The 25,441-nt window shown below is 37.9% G+C and overlaps 1 protein-coding gene and 1 non-coding gene across 25 annotated transcripts in view; one reads left to right on the top strand and one right to left on the bottom strand.

The window, feature by feature from the left end:
• Positions 1-25,441, top strand: part of PTPRD (protein tyrosine phosphatase receptor type D) — a 2,474,579-nt gene that overhangs the window by 817,646 nt on the left and 1,631,492 nt on the right. The window lies entirely within an intron of this gene.
• TRNAC-GCA (transfer RNA cysteine (anticodon GCA)) lies at positions 22,633-22,704 on the bottom strand. The gene has a single exon. It is a non-coding gene; the product is annotated as a tRNA-Cys (tRNA).

Here is a 25,441-nt window from a genome sequence, read left to right as displayed (position 1 = left end):
GTTGTGTGGTACTTTGAGCATTCTTTGGCAATGCCTTTCTTAGGAACTGGAATGAAAAGTGATCTTTTCCAGTCTTGTGGCCACTGCAGAGTTTTTCAAATTTGCTGGCATATTGAGTGCAGCACTTTCACAGCATCATCTTTCAGGATTTGAAATAGCTCAACTGGATTTCCATCACCTCCACTAGCTTTGTTCGTAGTGATGCTTCCTAAGGCCCACTTGACTTCATGTTCCAGGATGTCTGGCTCTAGGTGAGTGATCACACCATCATGGTTATCTGGGTCCTGAAGATCTTTTTTGTATAGCTCTTCTGTGTATTCTGCCACCTCTTCTTAATATTTTCTGCTTCTGTTAGGTCCATACCATTTCTGTCCTTTATTGAGCCCATCTTTGCATAAAATGTTCCCTTTATATAATAACATGAGAACAGACTTATTTGAAAACATTAAGAATACATTTATTTTATTTGCAATTATTTTCTCCCATTCTGAGAGTTGTCTTTTCATCTCATTTACAATTTTCCTTGCTGTGCAAAATCTTTTAAGTGTATCAGGTCCCACTTGTTTATTTTGATTTTATTTCCAGTACTCTTAGATGTGGGTCCAAGAGGATATTGCTGTGATTTATGTCAAAGAGTGTTTTGCCTATGTTTTCCTCTAAGAGTTTTATAGTTTCTGGCCTTACATTTAGGTTTTTAATCCATTTTGAGTTAGTGCATATATATGGAATCTAGACAAACTGTACTGATTAACCTATTTACAAAGGCAGGGATAGAGATGCAGACATAGTAAACAGACTTTGGACGCAGCAGGGGGAAGAGAGGGTGGGACAAATTGGGAGAGTAGCACTGACATGTATACATTACCATATGTGAAATAGATAGCCAGTGGGAAGCTGCTGTATATGCACAGGGAGTTTAACCCCGTGCTCTGCAGGAACCTCGAGTGGTGGGATGGGGTGGAAGGTGGGGGGAGATGGGGGGGAAGGGGACATATGTACGTATGGCTGATTCGCTCTGTGTGGCAGAAGCCAATGCAGTATTGTAAGGCAATTATTGTCCAATTAAAAAAGCGATCAAAAGGGAATATATTCATTCTTTAATGAATAGAATGCAGTGTTTATCTACTAGTCATTAATGAAAATTGAGCTGATTATTTAAGGGTACCAGAAATGCAGTTCTGGTTACAAAAATATAGACGTGATTTTACTAGCCCCCCGTCCCCCCCAAAAAAGCAAATTTGGTGTGACTAAATGTGTGCAATGTATACGAAGTAGATGAGAAGATACTGAAGATGGTTATAAACACACAGAATAGCTGAACAAGAACTTTTAAAAATAGGATTAAATTTGCTGAACTCAGATATGAGAAGGTGAGTTATTCAGATGATAAGCTCTCATTAGAGAGAAAACCACAGAGTAGATCACAATGAATATTAAAGAGAACATCGATAATGTATGCCTCGCTGATTTGAATCTTTAGGATGGTGATTTAAACACACTTAAAATCCATGTTTATGCATGTTCTGTAATGAACTGAATAAAAATGTGACAAATTAAAGGCACTTGCAGCATGAGAACATAAGCCCTACTTTTGTTTCAACAACATATATCATTGCCCACTTATGATCTCTCTGAGTTTGATCTTTGGCAAACCAAACATAAGTGAACTTCTTTTACCTCATCTATTTTCCAAAAAAGTTTGAGTGTATGAGTAAATTTTCATGGTTAAGGAAAAAAAGAAAGGTCAAGCTTTATCATTTGCCTTTTGGTACTTGTATCATACCTTGCATTTATCTCATGGCTTGCCTTTTTCAGAATATTTTGTATGTGCATTATGGCAAACCAAATGTGAATTTAATTGCTTTGAGATAATTAAAAATATATTATTATTATTTTTGTAGATATGGAACCTGAGACTCAGAAAAATTACTTATTTATAGCCATATATAATGGTACAAATGAAAGCAAAAATTTTAAATTATAATTTTTGCCTTTGAGGTTATGGCATTCTAATTGAGGATTCAGAATAAAAGGTGAACTAAAATAATTTACTAAAATAATACTGCAGATATTTCAATTCCAAAACAAGTATATAAAGGTAATGTTTTGTCCCATCTTGAAACTCTTAACGTTTTTCTCCTTCCTTCTCAAAATAATCTCTGTCACATATAAGTAGCCAGTGAATGATAACCTTAGAGAAGTGATCTACCTCATCTCAGTGAGCATCTGACTTCCAGGAGGTGATCTTATCTCCTGCAGCTCATCAAAGGTTTATGCCTAAAACATATTCAAGATTTAGAAAAGAAACACGTTTCAGACTGTAGACCCAGACACACTGTGTCACTCTGTTGTTGCCTGACACACAGCATTTCTTAGTGAGCAGAGAAGTGAGATGATGAAAAGAACAGGCTTTGCTTCAGAAACTGTCTTTCACTGTAATCAGTGCTCCTGGAGGGCTGAACTTTGCCAGGAATGACCCATGGTTTGCTGATGATACCAGAAGTGAAAGCAGAGGCATTGACTTAAGATAAAGGCTAATGTTCCTTCTGTCTATAGGTTGTGAGCCAATGCCCCTATTTAGTTGATCAATGAGTTTTGAAAACTGAGTTTCAAATAAAACTTAGGATGCAATTGTTCTGACAGACTTAATGGGACACACAGTCATGATGGTGCTGCATGGTAATGAGAGAGAAAGAGTTAGAGACTTGGAGAGATCCAATAAAAAGCTTCAAGTACTTTTGAATTTTCTGTCATCCCCAAGACAGATGAGATGGAGATAAACAGGAAAGAATATGTTATAAAATCTGAATTTCCAGAAATCAAACACATTGATTTCTTTAATGATCTTATATTTCTTGTATTCTATTTAATAGTATTAATTTTAATTTATTATCTCAAAACTACTTATTGAACTTTCCTATCTCAACCATTGTGTCTATGTTACACATATAAAATGAGATAAACTTTATGTGTCATGAGAGAAATAGCTATTATTTAAAGGACTCATGCTGTAGCTGAAACTCCAATACTTTGGCCACCTGATGTGAAGAACTGACTCATTGGAAAAGACCCTGATGCTGGGAAAGATTGAAGGCAGGAGGAAAAGGGGACGACAGACGATGAGATGGTTGGATGGCATCATTGACTTGATGGACATGAGTTTGAGCAAGTTCCAGGAGTTGGTGATGGACAGGGAGGCCTGGCGTGCTGCTCTCCATGGGGGTGCAGAATCGGATGCGACTGAGTGACTGAACTGAATTGAATTAATTGGGTGCTTGATCTGTGCCCAGTGGAGATCTGAATGCATCGTGACTATTTGCTCACAAATGCATAAAGCTGTTTCTATGACTATTTCAATCTTAATGGTGTGGCAACAGACAGAGATCTGGAGTGGGATTCATTAAATGATTGTGGCATAACTTTTTAGCAAACTGCCTGTCACAGGATTGGTATTAAATAGATAACAAAATAATGCTTAATTTAAAATGTTTCATTTCATAAATTAAGGTGTTAGTTGCAGGGCTTGTGTTACTGAAGTTCCTACTAGCAGAAGACATGAATAGTACATACTGGAGTCACTGTCTTGATTCCACTTATGGGTAAACAAGTTTCTAACTTGACTTGAACAAGTTAGAAAAACTCACCCAAACTCTTTTCTTATGTTAATAAGGAAGATGTAATATGTGACAGTGTTGTTTGAGGACTGAAATAAGATGATATGAACAGTGTTGTTAATATAGATACAGACTAGATTTTTAATGATTGAGGGATTATTATTTTGATTATTTTCAGTTCACTTACTCAGTTGTGTCTGACTCCTTGTGACCCCATGGACTACAGCACACCAGGCCGCCCTGTCCTTTGCGAACTCCTGGAGTTTATGCAAACTCATGTCCATTGAGTTGGTGATGACATCCAATCATCTCATACTCTGTCGTCCCCTTCTCCTCCTGCCTTCATTTTGTCCACATCAGGGTCTTTTCCAATGAGTCAGTTCCTCGCATCAGGTGGCCAAAGTATTCGAGTTTCAGCTTCAACATCAGTCCTTCCAATGAATATTCAGGAATGATCTCCTTTAGGATGGACTGGTTGGATCTCCTTGCAGTCCAAGGGACTCTCAAGAGTCTTCCCCAACACCACAGTTTAAAAGCATCAATTCTTCAGGGCTCAGCTTTATAGTCCAACTCTCAAATCCATACATAACTACTGGAAAAACCATAGCCTTGACTAGATGGACCTTTGTTGACAAAGTAATGTCTCTGCTTTTTAATATGATGTCTAGGTTGGTCAGAGCTTTTTTCCAAGGAGCAAGCATCTTTTAATTTCATGGCTGCAGTCACAATCTGCAGTGATTTTGGAGACCCCCTCGCCCCCGCCGCCAAATAAGGTCTCTCAGTGTTTCCCCATCTATTTGCCATGAAGTGATGGGACCAGATGCCATGATTTTGCTTTTCTGAATGTTGAGCTTTAAGTCAAATTTTTCACTCTCTTTTTTCACTTTCATCAAGAAGCTCTTTAGTTCTTCGCTTTCTGCCATAAGGATGGTATCATCTGCATATCTGAGGTTATTGATATTTTTCTTGGCAGTCTTGATGCTAGCTTATGCTTCATCCAGCCTGGCATTTCACATGATGTACTTTGCATATAAGTTGAATAAGCAGGGTAACTGTATACAGCCTTGATGTACTCATTTTCTATTTGGAACTAGTTTGTTGTTCTATGTATGCTTCTAACTGTTGTTTCTGGACCTGCATACAGATTTCTCTGGAGGCAGGTCACACAGTTTGGTATTCCCATCTCTTGAAGAATTTTCCACAGTTTGTGGTAACCCACACAGTCAAAGGCTTTGGCGTAGTCAATAAAGCAGAAATAGATATTTTTCTGGAACTCTCTTACTTTTTCCGTGATCCAATGGAGGTTGACAATTTGATCTCTCCCTTTTCTAAATCCACCTTGAGCATCTGGAAGTTCATGGTGCATGTACTTTTGAAGGCTGGCTAGGATAATTTTGAGCATAACCATGCTAGCGTGTGAAATGAGTGCACTTGTTCAGTAGTTTGAGCATTCTTTGGCCTTGGCTTTCTTTGGAAGTGGAATTTAAACTGACCTTTTCCAGTCCTGTGGACACTGCTGAGTTTTCCAAATTTCCTGGCATATGGAGTGGAGTACTTTCACAGCATCATGTTTTAGGATTTTAAAGAGTTCAACTGGAAGTCCATCACCTCCACTAGCTTTGTTCATAGTGATACTTCTTAAGGCCCACTTGACTTCATATTCCAGGATGTCTGACTCTAGGTGAGTGATCACACCATCGTGATTATCTAGGTCATGAAGATCTTTTTTTGTATAGCTCTTCTGTGTATTCTTGCCACCTCTTCTTAATATCTTCTGCTTCTGTTAAGTCCATACCATTTCTGTCCTTTATTGAGCACATCTTTACATGAAATTGTTCCCTTGGTATCTCTAATTTCCTTGAAGATTTCGCTAGTCTTTCCCATTCTAATTGTTTTCCTCTATTTCTTTGCATTGATCACTGATGAAGGCTTTCTTATCTCTCCTTGCTATTCTTTGGAACTCTGCATTCAAATAGGTATATCTATCCTTTTCTCCTTTGTCTTTGACTTCTCTTCTTTTCTCAGCTATTTGTAAGCCCTTCTCAGACAAATGTTTTGCTTTTCTGCAATTCTTTTTCTTGGGGATTGTCTTGATCCCTGCCTCATGTACAATGTCATGAACCTCCATCCATAGTTCATCAGGCACTCTGCCCATCAAATCTATTCCCTTAAATCTTTTTCCCACTTCCACTGTATAATCATAAGGGATTTGATTCAGGTCACACCTGAATGGTCTAGTGGTTTTCCCTACTTTCTTCAATTTAAGTCTGAATTTGGCAATAAGGAGTTCATGATCTGAGCCACAGTCAGCTCCTCGTCTTCTTTTGGCTGACTGTATAGAGCTTCTCCATTTGTGGTTGCAAAGAATATAATCAGTCTAATTTCGTATTTACCCTCTGGTGATATGCATGTGTAAAGTCCTTTCTTGTGTTGTTGTAAGAGGGTGTTTGCTATGACCAGTGTGTTCTCTTGGCAAAACTCTATTGGCCTTTGACCTGCTTCATTTTGTACCCCAAGGCCAGATTTGCCTGTTACTCCAGGTATCTCTTGACTTCCTACTTTTGCATTCCAGTCCCCTGTAATGAAAAGGACATCTTTCTTGGGTGTTAGTTCTAGAAGGTCTTGTAGGTCATCATAGAACCGTTCAGCTTCAGCTTCTTCAGTATTACTGGTCAGGGCATAGACTTGGATTACTGTGACACTGAATGGTTTGCCTTTGAAACGAACAGAGATCATTCTGTCATTTTTGAGATTGCATCCAAGTACTGCATTTTAGACTCTTGTTGACCATGATGGCTACTCCATTTCTTCTAAGGGATTCTTCCCCACAGTAGTAGATATAATGGTCATCAGAATTAAATTCACCCATTCCAGCCCATTTTATTTCACTGATTCCTAAAATGTCGATGTTCACATTTGCCACCTCCTGTTTGACCACTTCCAATTTGCCTTGATTCATGGACCTAACATTCCAGGTCCCTATGCAGTCTTGCTCTTTAGAGCATCAGACTTTCTTCCATCACCAGTGACATTCAAACTGGGTGTTGTTTTTGCTTTGGCTCTGTCTCTTCATTCTTTCTGGAGTTATTTCTCCACTGATCTCCAGTAGCATATTGGGCACCTACCGACTTTGTGAGTTCATCTTTCAGTGTCCTATCTTTCTGCCTTTTCATACTCTTCATGGGGTTCTCAAGGGAAGAACACTGAAGTGGTTTTCCATTCCCTTCTCCAGTGGACCTTTTTTGTCAGAACCCTCCACCATGGCCTGTCTGTGTTGGGTGGTCCTACATGGCATGGCTCATAGTTTCACTGAATTAGACAAGGCTGTGGTCAATGTGATCAGATTGGTTAGTTTTCTGTGATTGTGGTTTGCAGTCTCTCTCTGCTCTGATGGAAAATGATAAGAGCCTTATGGAAGCTTCCTGATGGGAGAGACTGACTGAGGGGGAAACTGGGTCTTCTTCTGATGGGTGGGGACATGCTCAGTAAATCTTTAATCCAGTTTTCTGTTGGTGGGGGGAGCTGTGTTCCCTCCCTGTTATTTGACCTGAGGCCAAACTGTGGTACAGGTTATGAAGACAATGGTGACCTCATTCAAAAAGTCCCATGCACACACTGCTACACTCAGTGCCCCCAACCCTGCAGCAGGCCACTGCCAACCCACGCCTCCGCCAGAGACTCGTGGACACTGAGTCAAGTATGGGTCAGTCTCTTGTGGGGTCACTGCCCCTTTCTCCTGGGTCCTGATGTGTACAAGGTTCTGTATGTGCCCTCCAAGATTCTGTTTCCCCAGTGCTGTGTAAGTTCATTTTGTATTTAGATAAATGTAAATTTTTATATTTGGAGAGATAATTATCAGTTTTGATTATGTGACTAGTGTGTGTCTTTTTTTTTTTTTTTTTTTGCATACTGGTTTGTGAAGTTGTGCTTGATGATACATTCAAAAGAGTGAGGTCACCTGATGAACTCAGATGTAGGTAGGTACAAAATAGAGAACTTTGGGTACTTGGGAATGCAGCAATGAATTATAGTTATTTTCTTTCAAATACTTTTTCCCCAAGCACATTGCAACACTTTTGGCCATGCAGACACATTTAAACATATTAGGTGATAGGCAATTCCAGCTCACAGGGCTCTATTTTGTAAATCCTCCAGCAATAAAAATCCAAGTGTAGAAATTCACACTAGTGTGATTTTAGTTGCCATTGAAGTGGGGTGAGCGGGCATAACTCACTCTAATTCTGTCAAAATGCACCCCTCACTTCATACCACCAAAGTAGAATATTGTCTCAATCTGTCTTCTTTAAAGAAAACTTAGCATCTCAAATTTCCTACTTACTCCTTGTGGTTTAAAAGGAGTTTTGCCTGAGTAAGGAGACTGTGTGTTTCCAGCAAAAATCAAAGGTTTTACATATGCACATATATATTTGTGCTTAAACATATATGCTTATTTAACCTTTTGTGCCATAAAATAAGACATCAAATGGAAGAAACAACTAATTTGTTGAATCAAATCACTTTCTTCTAATGATTGTAAATCTAATATAGCACAAAGATTGAATGCATATGAATGAATGCATGTGATTTACTTTATATTCTCTTGCAACTTAAATCTTCATGTTTTTAATATTTTTTCCTATCCAATATTTTTCCCCCCATTAAAGCAGAAAACATGTTTAGTTTTTACCACAATAGTTCCCAGAATCTAGTATGGTTGTTGCTGGTTTATGAGTAGGAGCACAATAAATATTTATTGACTAATTGGTTACAACTTTGTGTTTTCATAAGTCATGATCATAAACGAGTTGAATTTATGCTAATAGTCAAAGAATTTCAAGAATTTTAAAAATATTTTTACTTTGAAAAATTTTAAATATGCAAAAATTTGGCCCACCAACTTCTAAATTTTACCACAAGTATTTTATCTGCTTTGCTAAATCATTTGAAATTAAGTTATGACCATTGATACTTCATCCCTGATTACATAAGCATTCATCTCCTAGGAATTTTACTAATATTTTATGTGATGATTAACTTCCATTTAAAATTACTTCTTCAGATGTCAAGGTAAGACATTACCACTCTGACAAAAACGACATATTTGTTTAGTAAACACTGTTAGTGCTATATTCTGAAGGGCTTAAAATTGTCCCAACTTGTTGTAAAGCTGACCTATAATCAGTGATGATTGAAAATAGCAAAAAATGTGATTATTAAATCCAATTAATATTTTACAAAATCAAGCCATTGTTACCTTTTATTTTCTTAACTGAGTTTTCATATCCTATTTTCAGCTCAGCCATTCTGAATTGGTTAACAACTCTGTGCAAGAAAATGCTCTAGTCTCAGGAAGTCTAAATTTGTTTAAAATAGTTGTTAACCTGGAATACTTAGAGAATTCCACATGTAAATCTTTCATGAACTTACTATTTGAGATTCTGGGAAAAGAAATAAAATCAGATGTCCCTTGTTTTTTTATTATGAATCAATTTGAGTATTCTCAGGCATTTGGACCCATGGTTATCAAAGCTAAAATCCATAATGGTTAATTCTCAAAGATTTAATATGTTTCATTTGTCATAAATTATCCTATTCAATGTAGCATCATATTTTATAAAGCTATAATGGAAGAATCACCTTTGGAATCTATTTCTTAAGATTTGGTCTTATTTTAATCTCATCAACAATTATGACAGTTGTGTGAATTAACCTCTAGACTTCAAGTAGCATTCCAGGAGATTGAGCACTGAAAGTTCAAAACCTCTACAGGAAATGTCAATGAAGGGTTCTTACAATCATTTTATAATAGCAATATATTCACATTTGAAGAATATAATAAACCTTTCTAAAATAATGACCTCAAGAGCCTTATCTGAGAAATGCAGTTGTGATGATTATATCAGAAAATAGTGAATGTATGTATCTCTATATATGTATGTATATATGAAATCATAATCATTATCTATAGGAATTTTACTCCACTGCAATAGATCTAAGGACCACACTTTACAAAAACTTTACATGGTTTCCTAATCAAAGTTCAAGAATTCAAGGTCAATAAAGAGAGGTTTAAATATATCTGCATGTCAGATATCTCAGTCTACTCTTGCAGTTCATAGAGTATATGACACCATGAAACCACCATAATTTAAGTGCAGTAACCACCCCCAAGAACCATGATATGATTTTCCTTCCCCAAGACCTTCAAATATCTCAACTTGAATTCCATTATAGAGGATCATCCAGAGATCCATATGAAGTCTCATGAAGTAGTCCTTGGCATGGTATCTTTCCCTGTTAAGGAAAAAAAAAACAATGCAATACCTTCAAGTGTCTGCAAAATCAAATTTTTGTATGGGAGAATGGGGGAGTGTGAGTTCTACTTTTATTGATACTCAAGTACTATTATTAAGGCATCATTATATAAACAATTAAAACACATCCCCTTCATTAAGCTATAATGCCATCAAATATCATCAAAATAACTGCAGGTGGTGATTGCAGCCATGAAATTAAAAGACACTTATTCTTGGAAGCAAAGTTATGACCAACCTAGATAGCATATTAAAAAGCAGAGACATTACTTTGCCAACAAAGGTCCGTCTAGTCAAGGCTGGTTTTTCCAGTAGTCATGTATGGATGTGACAGTTGGAATACAAAGAAAGCTGAATGCAGAAAAATTGATGCCTTTGAACTGTGGTGTTGCAGAAGACTCTTGAGAGTCCCTTGGATTGCAAGGAGATCCAACCAGTCCTTCCTAAAGGAGATCAGTCCTGGGTGTTCACTGGAAGGACTGATGCTGAAGCTGAAACTCCTTTGTTTTGGCCACCTGATGTGAAGAGCTGACTCATTTGAAAAGACCCTGATGTTGGGAAAGATTGAAGGCAGGAGCAGAAGGGCACATAGAGTATGAGATGGTTAGATGGCATCACTGACTCAATGGACATGAGTTTGGATAAACTCCGGGAGTTAGTGATGGACAGGAAGGCCTGCCGTGTTGTGGTTCATGTGGTCGCAAAGAATCGGACATGACTGAGTGAGTGAACTGAACTGAACCATCAAATAATATTTGACTACCTTTGGCCCCAAAATGAAATGGTTATTTATTTTCATTTATTAATATTTTAAAAGGTCATATGGACATACTTCTGTATCTGTGGGGCATTTACTATTAGTATGAGTAGGTTATTTATCTTTGAAATACATTTCAGACTGTAGAAGTTTTATGCAAAGCAGTAGAATTCTTCATGTAGCCAATCTGTCTTATTGAAGACATTCTTATCTCATCATTTATACCAGCTTTTGGCAAAGCATGACTAGGTACCAAAGGCATCTGTTGTAAATACAATTTTATAGAAACAGCTGTATTCACTTGTTGATCAGTTTCTATAACTGCTTTTACATGACCAAGGCAGAGTTGAATACTTGCAATGGATATCACAGGACCTGAAAAGCATAGACTATGTACTACAGGCTCTTTAGAGAAAAAGTAATTGATGCTTAATTCAGATGCCTGAGAAAGCAATAGTTGAGTATATATTGTCTACCTTAGAAATCAACAGATTTAAAAATAAAATGCTGAATATTTGGTTGCTTTAGTATGCTGATTGTAACAGAGCACACATTTTGTATAACATTGTAATAATCTATTTTTCAGGGTATTTAAACTCTTTGTAAACAGGAAAACCAACGTCTGCAATTTAAATTCTGCTTATTTTCTATTATTAGAAATACAATATACATTTCAACAAGGTTAGAAAGTATCATCTTCATATTTTGAAATAAGGTATGGATATATTCCTATTTGAGGAAACATATAAAATAATTATACTTTGCAAATAGATTTTTTCATTTTCTTAAATATTCACCATAGAATTTAACTTTCCTTCAAATATGCCTTTTTTACTTTAAAATATGCTACTGTTTGTCTTATTTCCTTTCTAAAATTCTTGTAGGAAATGTGTTGGTTCAAAATACTGTCTTTTTATGTATTTTCTTTAGTTTGAATTTGATATAGCATATCAGTAATTTTGAGATAATTGTGGATCATTGGCTTAGAAGCTCATTCCTCTACCTGTAAGTTTTAGCAACAATTCTGAAGGAAGTGGGCATTATCGTCTCCAATTCTCAGTCACCTTTGAAAAGGTGTTTGGGTATTAGAAAGGTTTTTGAAGGAAGAAAGTCAAAAGTCTTGCAATGTAGCCAGTTTCAAAGAAGATGGGATATCATTAAAGCCTCCATAGAAAAATACTATACATTCAGAGATTATTTATGAGAAATTACAGAAAGCTTTAAGATTGCAAATATTAACACGTTCACATTCACACATCAATTTTATTATTGTCACTTAGTTAATGGATCTTCACTTAATTATTTTTTCTAATGTGTTATTAAAATGGTTTCTCATTGTAATCCAAATAAATGGCAACTGATGTCAGATTTGCATTATATTTGAAAATGTTGTTAATTATGAAAATTGCTAATTTTTCAGTTGAGGCCCCAAAGACTATATTTTCTGATGTGGCATTTAAAATATTCTTTTATAATCTATAAGTCAATTCCTTAGGCTGGCCCTCTTCAAATAAATTCCTTCAATATAATTCTTTAGTTTTTTTATTAAAAAACTATAAATGTTATGATTTTTAACCTCTTCTGTTGCCAATCATTGTACATATTCCCTTTATTTTACGAAAAGAAAAAAATTTTAAGAGAGACTATTACACATTCTGTGTATGTGTGTGTGTGTTTTAATGTGTGTGTTTCAGGGAAGACTTCAGCCCCCTTCATTGTAAATTAAGGTTCCAAAGAGAAAATGAGAGGTGGAAAAAATTAATCTGTCTGTGTAAATAAATGGATGGGCCCTAAGCTGTGTAGCCATCTCATTGGCAGCAGACGAACTGTGACAAACAGAACCTTTAGCTACCCATCATTCATGTTTTCAGTTTCAGGTTCTACCTGTGTGCCACATAACCTCAAGAAAGACAAGCTTTCCATTAAAGATGAAAAATGACCTTATACACCACCATTGTGATAGACTCAATTTTTAAGTTATTTATCATAACTATAAAAAAGAATTGCAAGCATATAAATCACTGAGATTTTAAGTGACTACATTTCATGAGTCCTAAATTGAAATTAGCACTGCTACAGGTCCTTCACTTAACAGTTTGCAAAAATGAAAAATATTCAACTAGATATAAGGTTTTAGTCTGGAGTTTACTGCTTTGCCTCTATCTCTTTTTTGTCATTTTAGGAATACTAGTGGAATTCTTCCGTCTTTTCACTGGCTGATACTTAAGGTTTTCTTTTTTCCTATTTCTTCCTCTTCCTAGTAGTATCCAGAATACCATGTGTTCATTGCTATCCACTTCTCTTCTTGATTTTTGGGCTAATTGTGTCTTTAGGATAGTAACAAGTACTCAAGAGAAAAAAGAACAATGTTCATTCTTAACACTATATCCCCTGATACCCAGACAACACCCCAAATTTTCCCTAGTCCAACGTATTCATCTTGATGAAATTGAGAAATAAGTACACACATGCTTTTCAACCCTCTGTGCATCTGGAAACTCAGCTTTACCTTTTCTTAGCAGAATTTTAAAGGGAAAAAAAAATAAGTAAAAGGAATTAGAGATCAAGGGAAGAATTGAATTTTGGCACTTCATTTTTTTTCCCCCTTCCAGTTTGAAAGCACAGCAACATCTCAAAAAGTACGAAAGAAATAGCAGTGTCAGTGGGATAGCATAGATGACTATATTCAACAAGTATTTAATACTGTTGTATAGCCCAGACCTGAATGATCTAGTGGTTTTCCCTATTCAATTTAAGACTGAAAAATTGGGCTTAAAACTCAACATTCAGAAAACTAAGATCTTGTCTTCTGGTCTCATCACTTCATGGCAAATAGACAGGGAAACAGTGGAAACGGTGACAGATTTTATTTTAGGGGGCTACAAAATCACTGCAGATGGTCATGGCAGCTATGAAATTAAAAGATGCTTGCTTCATGGAAGAAAAACTATGACCAACCTAGATAGCATATTAAAAAGCAGAGACATTGCCAACAAAGCTCTGTCTAGTCAATGCAATGGTTTTTCCAGTAGTCATGTATAGATAGGAGAGTTGAAATATAAAGAAAGCTAAGTGTTGAAGAATTGATGCTTTTGAACTGTGGTGTTGGAGAAACTCTTGAGAGTCCCTTGGACTGCAAGGAGGTCCAACTAGTCCATCCTAAAAGAAATCAGTCCTGAATATTCATTGGAAGGACTGATGCTGAAGCTGAAACGCTGATACATTGGCCACCTGATGCGAAGAACTGACTCACTGGAAAAGACCCTGATGCTGGGAAAGATTGAAAGTGGAAAGAGAAGGGTCGACAGAGGATAACATGGCTGGATGGCATCACCGACTCAATGGACATGAGTTTGAGTAAACTCTGGGAGTTGGCGATGGACAGGGAGGCTGGGAACACAGAGGGGTTTTAACTGACTCAGTGAATTCAGTGAAGAATCTCATGGAAAATAAATTGGTGCTTAGCTGCAGTTTGAAGGATGAGTGAAAGCTGGCTAAACTCATATGGAAAAAGGGAAAAACCATAGCAGGAGGTAAAATTGAGTATAAATAAACTGAAAATTAAAAGAGGTAAGGGCAATCAGTGGGAATAAGAGAGATAGAGAGCAGAGAGATCACACAGGGTCTTGATGAGACTTTAAACAGTCGGTCTAAATGTGTATGTGGACAGGAATCATGGAAAGGATTTCAGTGTGAGAAATTAATGTGCTGTGAATCACTATCTCAAAAGGTCTGTTTGGGGCAGAATGGAGAACAGATTTGAGGGGAACAAAACTGAGACAGAGAGAAACCGACCAGGTGGCCATTGGAGAAGCTCGACAGAGATGACTGTTAGTCGCTTGGAGGTAGAGAGAAGAGGAAAGTTATGTTAAACATTTGACAAGAAAAAGAAACACGCTAAAAGAGGGCAGGATGAAGGAGCTATTGAATCACAGCTTCTTTTATTGTTTTAATGTAAGAACATTGAATATGCTTAAAGTCATTGAAAAGGATCCAGTTAAGAGGGGAAAGGTCACTTAAATACCTAGAAGCAGCATGAATCAGTTATGGGTATACAATGTCCTCTCCGCTTTGAACCTCCCTGCCACCTCCTACCCCATCCCATCCGTCTAGTTGTCACTGGCAGAAACCAACACTGTGATGTCAAATAATTATCCTCCCATTAAACATAAAAAAGTAAAATATTTAAAAAACTGAACAGAAAAAATACAACACAAAACAGAAATAAAGTTCTTAAGAAACCACAGAGGGTTCAGAAGCCACAAGTGCTTGAGAGATGGAAGAAATTATTGAAAGAGTAGTTGTGGTTGCCAGATAGAAGGGGCTTTAGTCTTAGGGCTGAAGCTCTGTATTATTTTGGGGAAATGGGCATAAATACATTTTTTCTATAAAAAACAATATTTTGTATAGTTCACTGTGCTTCTGGTATGCTATTACCTTTCAAGAATATTCTGGGAGTACTTTTACAAAATCTGTGCTTTAGTAACACTCTATCAATGTTAATTCCTTGTTTGTTTGTTCCCTAAACAACATAGGATTTCTTTATATTCTCAGAATTGTATTAGAAGTTTCAAGCCTCATTCAAATTTCTTTTAAATGACTAAGATAATAAACTTTCTAGTCTTTTAGTGGTAATGTTCAGTTCAGTTCAGTTCTGTCGCTCAGTCGTGTCTCTTTGCGACCCCATGGAATGCAGCACACCAGGCCTCCCTGTCCATCCCAATCCCAGAGAATACTCAAACTCATGTCCATTGAGTCAGTGATGCCATCTAACCATCTCATACTCTGTTGTCCCCTTCTCCACCTGCCTTCAATCTTTCCCAGCATCAGGGTCTTTTCAAATGAGTCAGCTCTTCACATCAGGTGGCCAAAGTATTGGAGTTTCAGCTTCAACATCAGTCCTTCCAATGAACACCCAGGACTGATCTCCTTTAGGAAGGACTGGTTGAATCTCCTTGCAGTCCAAGGGACTCTCAAGAGTCTTCTCCAACACCACAGTTCTAAAGCATCAATTCTTCAGCACTCAGGTTTCTTTATAGTCCAACTCTCACATCCATACATGACCACTGGTAAAACCATAGCCTTGACTAGATGAACCTTTGTTGGCAAAGTAATGTCTCTGCTTTTTAATATGCTGTCTAGGTTGGTCATAACTTTCCTTCCAAGGAGTAAGCAGCTTTTAATTTCTTGGCTGCAATCACCATCTGCAGTGATTTTGGAATCCCCCAAAATAAAGTCTGCCACTGTTTCCACTCTTTCCCATGTACTGATGGGACTGGATGCCATGATCTTAATTTTCTGAATGTTGAGCTTTAGGCCATTTTTTCACTCTCCTCTTTCACTTTCATCAAGAGGCTTTTTAGTTCTTCTTCACTTTCTGCCATAAGGGTGGTATCATCTGTATATCAGAGGTTATTGATATTTCTCCTGGCCGTCATGATTCCAGGTTGTGCTTCCTCTGGCCCAGCATTTCTCATGATGTACTCTGGTTATAAGTTAAATAAGCAGGGTGACAATATACAAGCAGTATACAAGCAGGCTTGTCTTACTCCTTTCCCAATTTTGAACCAGTCGGTTCCATGTCTGATTCTAACAGTTACTTCTTGACCTGCATACAGATTTCTCAGGAGGCAAGTCAGATGGTATTCCCATCTCTTTCAGAATTTTCCACAGCTTGTGGTGATCCACACAGTCAAAAGCTTTGGCATAGTCAATAAAGCAGAAGTAGATGTTTTTCTGGAACTCTCTTGCTTTTTCAACGACCCAGCGGATGTTCGGAATTTGATGTCTGGTTCTTCTGCCTTTCTTAAATCCACCTTGAACATCTAGAAGTTAACGGTTCATGTACTGTTGAAGCCTGGCATGGAGAATTTTGAGCATTACTTTCCTAGCGTGTGAAATGAGTGCACTTGTTCAGTAGTTTGAGCATTCTTTGGCATTGCCTTTCTTTGGAATTGGAATGAAGCTGAACTTTTCAAGTCCTGTGGCCACTGCTGAGTTTTTCAAATTTGCTGGCATATTCAATGTGGCCCTTTCACAGCACCATCTTGTAGGATTTGAAATAGCTCAACTAGAATTCCATCACCTCCACTAGCTTTGTTCACAGTAATGCTTCCTAAGGCCCACTTTACTTTGTATTCCAAAATGTCTAGCTCTAGGTATGATCTCACATTTGTGGTTATCTGGGTCATGAAGATTTGTGTTTTTTTTTTGGTATAGCTCTTCTGTGTATGCTTGCTACCTCTTCTTAATATCTTCTGCTTCTGTTAGGTCATACCATTTCTGTTCTTTATTGTGCCCATCTTTGCATGAAATATGCCCTTGGTGTCTCTAATTTCATTGAAGTGATCTCTAGCCTTTCCCATTCTGTTATTTTCCTCTATTTCTTTGCATTGATCACTGAAGAAGGCTTTTTTATATCCACTTGCTATTCTTTGGAACTCTGCATTCAAATAGGTATATTTTTCCTTTTCTCCTTTGTCTTTCACTTCTCTTCTTTTCTCAGCTATTTGTAAGGCCTCCTCAGACAATCGTTTTGCCTTTTTGCATTTCTTTTTCTTGGGGATGGTCTTGATCCCTGCCTCCTGTACAATGTCATGAATCTCCATCCATAGTTCATCAGGCACTCTGCCCATCAAATCTATTCCCTTAAATCTATTTCTCACTTCCACCATATAATCATAAGGGATTTGATTCAGGTCATACCTGAATGGTCTAGTGGTTTTCCCTACTTTCTTCAATTAAGTCTGAATTTGGCAATAAGGAGTTCATGATCTGAGCCACAGTCAGCTCCTCATCTTCTTTTGGCTGACTGTATAGAGCTTCTCCATTTGTGGTTGCAAAGAATATAATCAGTCTAATTTCAGTATTGACCCTCTGGTGATGTCCATTTGTAGAGTCTTCTCTTATATTATTGCAAGAGGATGTTTGCTATGACCAGTGTGTTCTCTTGGCAAAACTCTATTGGCCTTTGACCTGCTTCATTTTGTACCCCAAGGCCAGATTTGCCTGTTACTCCAGGTATCTCTTGACTTCCTACTTTTGCATTCCAGTCCCCTGTATGAAAAGGACATCTTTCTTGGGTGTTAGTTCTAGAAGGTCTTGTAGGTCATCATAGAACCGTTCAGATTCAGCTTCTTCAGTATTACTGGTCAGGGCGTAGACTTGGATTACTGTGACACTGAATGGTTTGCTTTTGAAATGAACAGAGATTATTCTGTCATTTTTGAGATTGCATCCAAGTACTGCATTTTAGACTCTTGTTGACCATGATGGCTACTCCATTTCTTCTAAGGGATTCTTTCCCACAGTAGTAGATATAATGGTCATCAGAATTATATTCACCCATTCCAGCCCATTTTATTTCACTGATTCCTAAAATGTCAACGTTCACATTTGCCACCTCCTGTTTGACCACTTCCAATTTGCCTTGATTCATGGACCTAACATTCCAGGTCCCTATGCAGTCTTGCTCTTTAGAGCATCAGACTTTCTTCCATCATGAGTGACATTCAAACTGGGTGTTGTTTTTGCTTTGGCTCTGTCTCTTCATTCTTTCTGGAGTTATTTCTCCACTGATCTCCAGTAGCACATTGGGCACTGACCAACTCGGTGAGTTCATCTTTCAGTGTCCTATCTTTTTCCCTTTTAATATTCTTCATGAGATTTTCAAGGGAAGAACACTGAAGTGGTTTTCCATTCCCTTCTCCAGTAGACCATGTTTTGTCAGAACCCTCCACCGTGACCTGTCCGTCTTGGGTTGCCCTGCATGTCATGGCTCATATTGACATGCACTAATATATTCCAGTTTAGCAGCTACCTACATTGGTGTATAATTTTCTTCTTTTTTTAAATTGAAATACAGAATTATACTCTTTCTATGCAAGTTTACATTTCAAATAACATTTATAGCCATGATTTATCACCCATCTTTTCATAATGTTTTCATTTACGGATTCCCTGGTACCTCAGATGGTAAAGTATATGCCTGCAATGCAGATAATTAAATATGTATAAGCTTATGAGGAAAGGCAATGCCAAAGAATGCTCAAACTACCACACAATTGTACTCATCTCACATGCTATAAAGTAATGCTCAAAATTCTCCAGGCCATGCTTCAGCAATATGTCAACCATGAACTTCAGATGTTTAAGCTGGTTTTAGAGAAGGCAGAGGAACCAGAGATCAAATTGCCAACATCCGCTGGATCATGGGAAAAGCAAGAGAGTTCCAGAAGAATATCTATTTCTGCTTTATTGACTATGCCAATGCCTTTGACTGTGTGGATCAAAATAAACTGTGTAAAATTCTGAAAAAGAAGGGAATACCAGACTACCTGACCTGCCTCTGGAATCAAGATTGCTGGGAGAAATATCAGTAACCTCAGATATGCAGATGACACCACCCTTCTGGCAGAAAGTGAAGAGGAACTAAAAAGCCTCTTGATGAAAGTGAAAGAGGAGAGTGAAAAAGTTGGCTTAAAGCTCAACATTCAAAAAACTAAGATCATGGCATCTGGTCCCATTTCATGGGAAATTGATGGGGAAACAGTGGAAACAGTGGCAGACTTTATTTTTTGGGCTCCAAAATCACTGCAGATGGTGATTGCAGCCATGAAATTAAAAGATGCTTACTCCTTAGAAGGAAAGTTATGACCAACCTAGATAGCATATTGAAAAGCAGAGACATTACTTTGACAACAAAGGTCTGTGTAGTCAAGGCTATGGTTTTTCCAGTGGTCATGTATGGATGTGAGAGTTGGACTGTGAAGAAAGCTGAGCACTGAAGAATTGATGCTTTAGAACTGTGGTGTTGGATAAGACTCTTGAGAGTCCCCTGGACTGCAAGGAGATCCAACCAGTCCATTCTAAGGGAGATCAGTCCTGGGTGTTCATTGGAAGGACTGACGCTGAAGCTGAAACTCCACAACTTTGGCCACCTCATGTGAAGAGTCGATTCATTGGAAAAGACCCTGATTCTGGGAGGGATTAGGGGCAGGAGGAGCAGGAGACAACAGAGAATGAGATGGCTGGATGGCATCACCGAGATGGACATGACTTTGGGTAAACTCCGGGAGTTGGTGATGGTCAGAGAGGCCTGTTGTGCTGCGATTCACGGAGTCGCAAAGAGTAGGACACGACTGAGTGACTGAACTGAACTTAACCTTTGATGAACTTCCTATATTATTTTATATTACCAAGATATTTCTGTTGCATAAACTGATGATTATGTCTTAAATTTTTATAAACTCAAATAGTGATAAAAATTTCAAAGTAGCTATGATACCATAAGTGCATTTGTTAAGACAGATACATCTACATTATTTTATATATGCAAGAAACACAAGTAATACATGAATAGAAACAGATACATTTGCCACCCAAGCCTTATTATTTAGAAGCTCTGGGGAAGAACTGATATTATACAATTCAGTCAGCTAAATTCTGTTTTAAATTGCTATTCATTATAAATTTCCAATAATACTGCCCATGTATTAAGATCTATATCTAGATTATGATAGTTTTCCTTAGTGAAGCAGCAGGTAATTATTTCAAGTCATCTCTAAGCAAGGGTGGTAATGTTTGGAAGGAATTGGAGAGACAGGATGCTAATATGTCCAAAAATTGAACAAGAGTTCCCTGAGTTGGGATAGTATAAGGCAGTTTAGTCAACCATCACTGGTGGTGGTTTATAGACCTAAATACTAGTGACTTTTCTGCAGCCAGGTAAGAGATAACATGTGGTACATTCAGAGCAAGAAATGCCGTGTATCTATGCTGCAGGAAAGGTGTTAATTTCAGGCATACCTTGAACTGACTACTACATCTTCTGCCTATTAGCTATGTGACTGTGGAAATTTATTTAATCTCTCGGTCTCCGTTTCATTGCAAAATTGGTGTGAGGATTAACAGAATGACTGACACATAATAGGCATTACCAACACTACCTGCAGTGACCTATCTAATCTTAAAACTTATCTGCAGTGACTTATTTAGTCTCCTAACTCTAAATATAGTATGTATGCTGGTATTTCCCAAATGTATGTCTTTAACTGGGAACTCTATCCTGAACCTCATATTCTTACCTCCAACTGCGTGCTCAGTATGTCTACTTGGATGTTGAATGAGTACTTCAAGTTTGTCAAGACCCATACTGAATTTCTGATCTAATACCCTTGTCCAGTTTCTCCAATTGTAAGCAATCCTTCTACTTGTTCTGACTAAAGCAGACTTGATTCCTTTTCTCTCATATCTCAAAACTAATATTTATATCTTAGTGTTATGGTTAAATTTTGTCCAATATGGTATCCCTTCTCAACCCCTCTGCTGATATTTCCATAGGGAAGCCACTATTTTCTGGTTATGGTAAACACTTCATTATGATAACAGTCTCCTCCTAATGTACTTTCTCTGTCTCTCTGTCTATCCCCACTCCCTACCAAAGCCTATCTTTGATCAGCAGACTGTGGAATCATGTCATAACTCTGCTCATACTACTTCAGTCCCTTCCCATCTCACTTAGAGTAATGACCAATGTCACTACAAGTGCTCACAACATTCTGGATTATTTCACTTCTGTATTGGATATATCGACTTCCTCTGCTTCCTTTACTTCTGCTTCCCCTCTGGCTCACTGTGCTAGAGACCTCTTGTTCTTCTTGGTGCAGAGCAAGTGCACATATATTTCAGGGCTTTGCATTTGCTGTGCACAAATTGCCCCTATGACCCCCATGCATGATTGTTCCTCTTCCAAAATGCCAACTTAATGTTTTCCTTCCCCTTCTTTAGCTCAAAGACATCTGAGTGAGGCCTTTCATGACTATTTAATTATTCATCCCTCTCTCATTTACTCCATGCCTCTCTTACTGATTCATTTCTTTTTTCCATTGAACTTAACCATGTCAGCTAAAATACATTTGATTTATTTACTTGTTTATGTACAGTACATGGTACACAGTAGTCACTCCATAAATGCTTATTATATGAATCAATGTATAAACAAAGGTACCTAAAAGTAAATTTCAGTTTAGTCTCCTCTCAATCTTTTATATCTGATAAAATAGAGATGAAAATGTCATTTATATTTTCCATCTAACTTTAGAAGTTGGTAATAAATTATAAAATTATGGGGTAAATCTTTTAATTTTTAAACTAAATTTACAGACCTTTTGACTCTTGCTTAGTGAAAAAGAATTGGAATTACGTATATTATGCATTAATGAAAATTTAAATGTGTGACTCAAAAGCTATTAACTTTTCCAGTCATATGTACTTAGTATTTAGACTTTCATGTAGGTTTCATGTGCCTATGACACAAAGCCAAAACACACAATTATTGAAACATCTAATTTTTTCTTTACTTAAAATACATAATACTATATATTTGACCAGTGACCTGTGTTAAGTCTCAATAGAAAAGTTTCTTTATAAATGACCATCAAAATCTAATCGATAAATAGATCTGTATCAGTCTTCTAAGATAATTACGTAAGTGTGAATGTGTTATCAAGAAGGTAAGTTTGTATATATCATTAAGCTGAAAAGCTGTAGAACCAGATACAATAGCATTTATATGAAAGAAGAAATAAAAGCCTATGTACTAGTAATTGCTTTCTCTATGTGCTAAGTGACAAATAGCTCACAATCCTCACAGGAAACTGCGTCTTTGCTTAAAAAGTTAAATGTTTTCCTGATGCCATTTATTACTTTAAATATAAGCAGTACTTTAAATCTAAGCATTATCTCTTTGTTCTTTGTTTGTTTGTTTGTTTTGGTCTGGAGGGGGCTTCCCTGGTGGCTCAGATGATAAAGAATATGCCTGCAGTGCAGGAGTGAAGTGTCCCACTCTTTGCAACCCCGTGGACTGTAGCCTGCCAGGCTCCTCTGTCCATGGGATTCTCCAGGCAAGAATACTGGAGTGGGTTGCCATTTCCTTCTCCAGGGGATCTTCCCAACCCAGGGATCGAACCTGGGTCTCCTGCATTGCAGGCAGATGCTTTACCCTCTGAGCCACTAGGGAAGAAGGAGACAGGAGTTCAATCCCTAGATTGGGAGATCCACTGGAGAAGGGAATGGCTACCCACTCCAGTATTCTTGCCTGGAAAATCCCACTGGACAGAGAAACCTGATGGGATACAGTCCATGGGGTCCCATAGAGTTGGACATGACTGAGTGATTAACAGTTTCACTTTATTTTTTTTAAGACCCCAAAGTCTAACATAATGGAGAATTTATGACCTTTTTCATGCAAAATTTACCTCATCCCAGTCCCCACACTACTGCGAAAGCTCAGTTAGGTTTGCTTTGGGGAAGAGAGCAGGACAAATACACGCAGGTGGGCATATACCATTGGTTGGGGACTCTACTCCCTCCACACTTCCCTTTTTCCAGCAGCTGGACAAGTCATGGCCATATGGCCCAGTCAGTGAGATATAATAAAAGACACTGACGGCCATGGAAGTTTCTGGGCAGGAACAAAATCAGCTGGCATTTCCAATTAATCTTTTTCCTTTCTACTACTTACTGCCTGGTAATATAGATGTGATGCCCAAAAACTCACTGTTTTTTAGATTCAAATGCTCAGATGTTCTCATGTAACACTCAAATTTGGAGTTAGGTGACACAAGGGGAAGGAGTATCAGCAATGTGCAAGGGGTGTGTTACTTTTTGTGCAAAGTGAAAGAGTCACTCAGTTGTGTACAACTCTTTACAACCCCATGGACTCATTAAGCCCCCCTGGAGCCCACCAGGGTCCTCTGTTGACGGAATTCTCCAGGCAAGAATACTGCAGTGCGTAGCCATTTCCTTCTCCAGGGAATCTCCCTGACCCAGGGATCAAACCAATGTCTCTGGCATTGCAGGCAGATTCTTTACTGTCTGGGCCACCAAGGAAATGTGTTACTTTGTATGGCCACCTAAAAAAACACAGTGTTTTTTTTTAGAGACATGATCTGCTTCCTCTCCCTTGGGTGGAAGCTAAGCAGAAATGTTACTGGAAAATGCATTAGCAGCTTCCTAATTACTCCTCGCTAGGCAATGATTGTTGCTTCTCTGTGGGATAGTCCACAGCATTATTCTAGGAGTCATTCTTTGAGCCCTATCCTAGAGTGTGATCCTTTCTACTTCTTGTGATGATGTTGTGAATAATTTCTGGCATATTGGGTGAGTCAGGGCCCCATCAGGAGGCAGTAATCACACAGAATTTCAGCAGGACAAATTTAATATAAAGATGATTATATTTTTTCCTTTTGGACTCAGAGGGAGAGGGAGAGGGTGGGATGATTTGGGAGAATGGGAATTCTAACATGTATACTATCATGTAAGAATTGAATCGCCAGTCTATGTATGACGCAGGGTGCAGCATGCTTGGGGCTGGTGCATGGGGATGACCCAGAGAGATGTTGTGGGGAGGGAGGTGGGAGGGGTGTTCATGTTTGGGAACGCATGTAAGAATTAAAGATTTTAAAATTTAAAAAATAAAAACTAAAAAAAAAAAAAAAGATGATTAATCATTACAAGATTATAGTAATGGTGATCACCTAGTTCAGTTCAGTTCAGTCGCTCAGTCGTGTCCGACTCTTTGCGACCCTAGTGGGAACATATAACTCTCTAAAAAACTCGGGAATAGCATATCTAGAGTAGTCACTGCCTTTAGGGATGACATAGAACATCCAAGAAAGAATCCAATCTAAAATAACTCAACCCTTAGGATTGAGATCCAGGCCTCATTGAGAGGATATAGTCATCTTACCAACTCCAGAATTGCAGTTAATTCACACTTTGGAGTTCCTTAGGAGACTGTCTACAGTGGGACAGAGACTTAACACACTTCATGAACCTGACCCTGAAGAGACCCTATACCATGTAGCAACTTGATGAGAAGAGAACACTGGATATAAAAAGAGAAGCTCTGCATCCTGCCAGGTGCTTCCAGCACCCTCTACTGCCAAAGCAAAATCAGCAGTGTACCAATTGGCAAAGGAGAAGGGTTCAGAGTTCAGTTCAGTTATCAGAATAGGCAATGGAATATACATTTGGGTCTGGGAAGCAATAGGTCAATCACTAGTACACATATGCAACTGAACTCTTACTCAATCACCAATGCAGAGCCTAGGCATTTGTACTTCTCTGGGTTCATGATAGCCCTCACCCAAATATGTGATGCAAATCTGCTGCTTCTGCACTCCTCTTCTTTCTGCTTCAGTGAAAACTTCTGTATGTATTAGGTTTATGAGTTGAATTGTGTCTCCTCAAAATTCATATGCTGAAGTCCTTATTCTCTGTACCTAGAAATGTGACTTTTGAAGAGAGTGCCTTTTGAAGTTAAAATGAGGTCACTAGAAGCAGACCCTCATTCAATGTAACTGGTGTTTTTATAAAAAGGGAAGATTTAAACAGAGAAATACCCATAAAAGAAAGAAGATGGAAGACACAGAGAGAACAAATGGGCATCTTAAACCAGAGACCTGCAACAGATTTTTCCCCTCACAGCCCTCAGAAAGAACCAATCTTTAAGACACCTTAATTTCACACTTAGAGTTTCTAGAACACTGAGACAGTTTTATGATGTTGAAGCTTCATGATGCTTTTTTATGGCAGCCCTAACAAACCAATACATTAGCATATTTCAGGTTACAAGTATTTTAAATGTGGCTTAAACAATGAAGATCTCTCTCCTACAAGAGATGTACTGATGTCAGTGATCCAAGGTCTGGTTTTGGCACAATGAAATCAAGACCTGGGGTTGGCTTTTTTGC

This window comes from Ovis aries, chromosome 2, assembly GCF_016772045.2.
Source record: "Ovis aries strain OAR_USU_Benz2616 breed Rambouillet chromosome 2, ARS-UI_Ramb_v3.0, whole genome shotgun sequence".
Taxonomy (NCBI): Eukaryota; Metazoa; Chordata; class Mammalia; order Artiodactyla; family Bovidae; genus Ovis; species Ovis aries.
The sequence above is the reverse complement of the archived record's forward strand: the minus strand, read 5'-3'. Positions and strand labels throughout refer to the sequence as shown.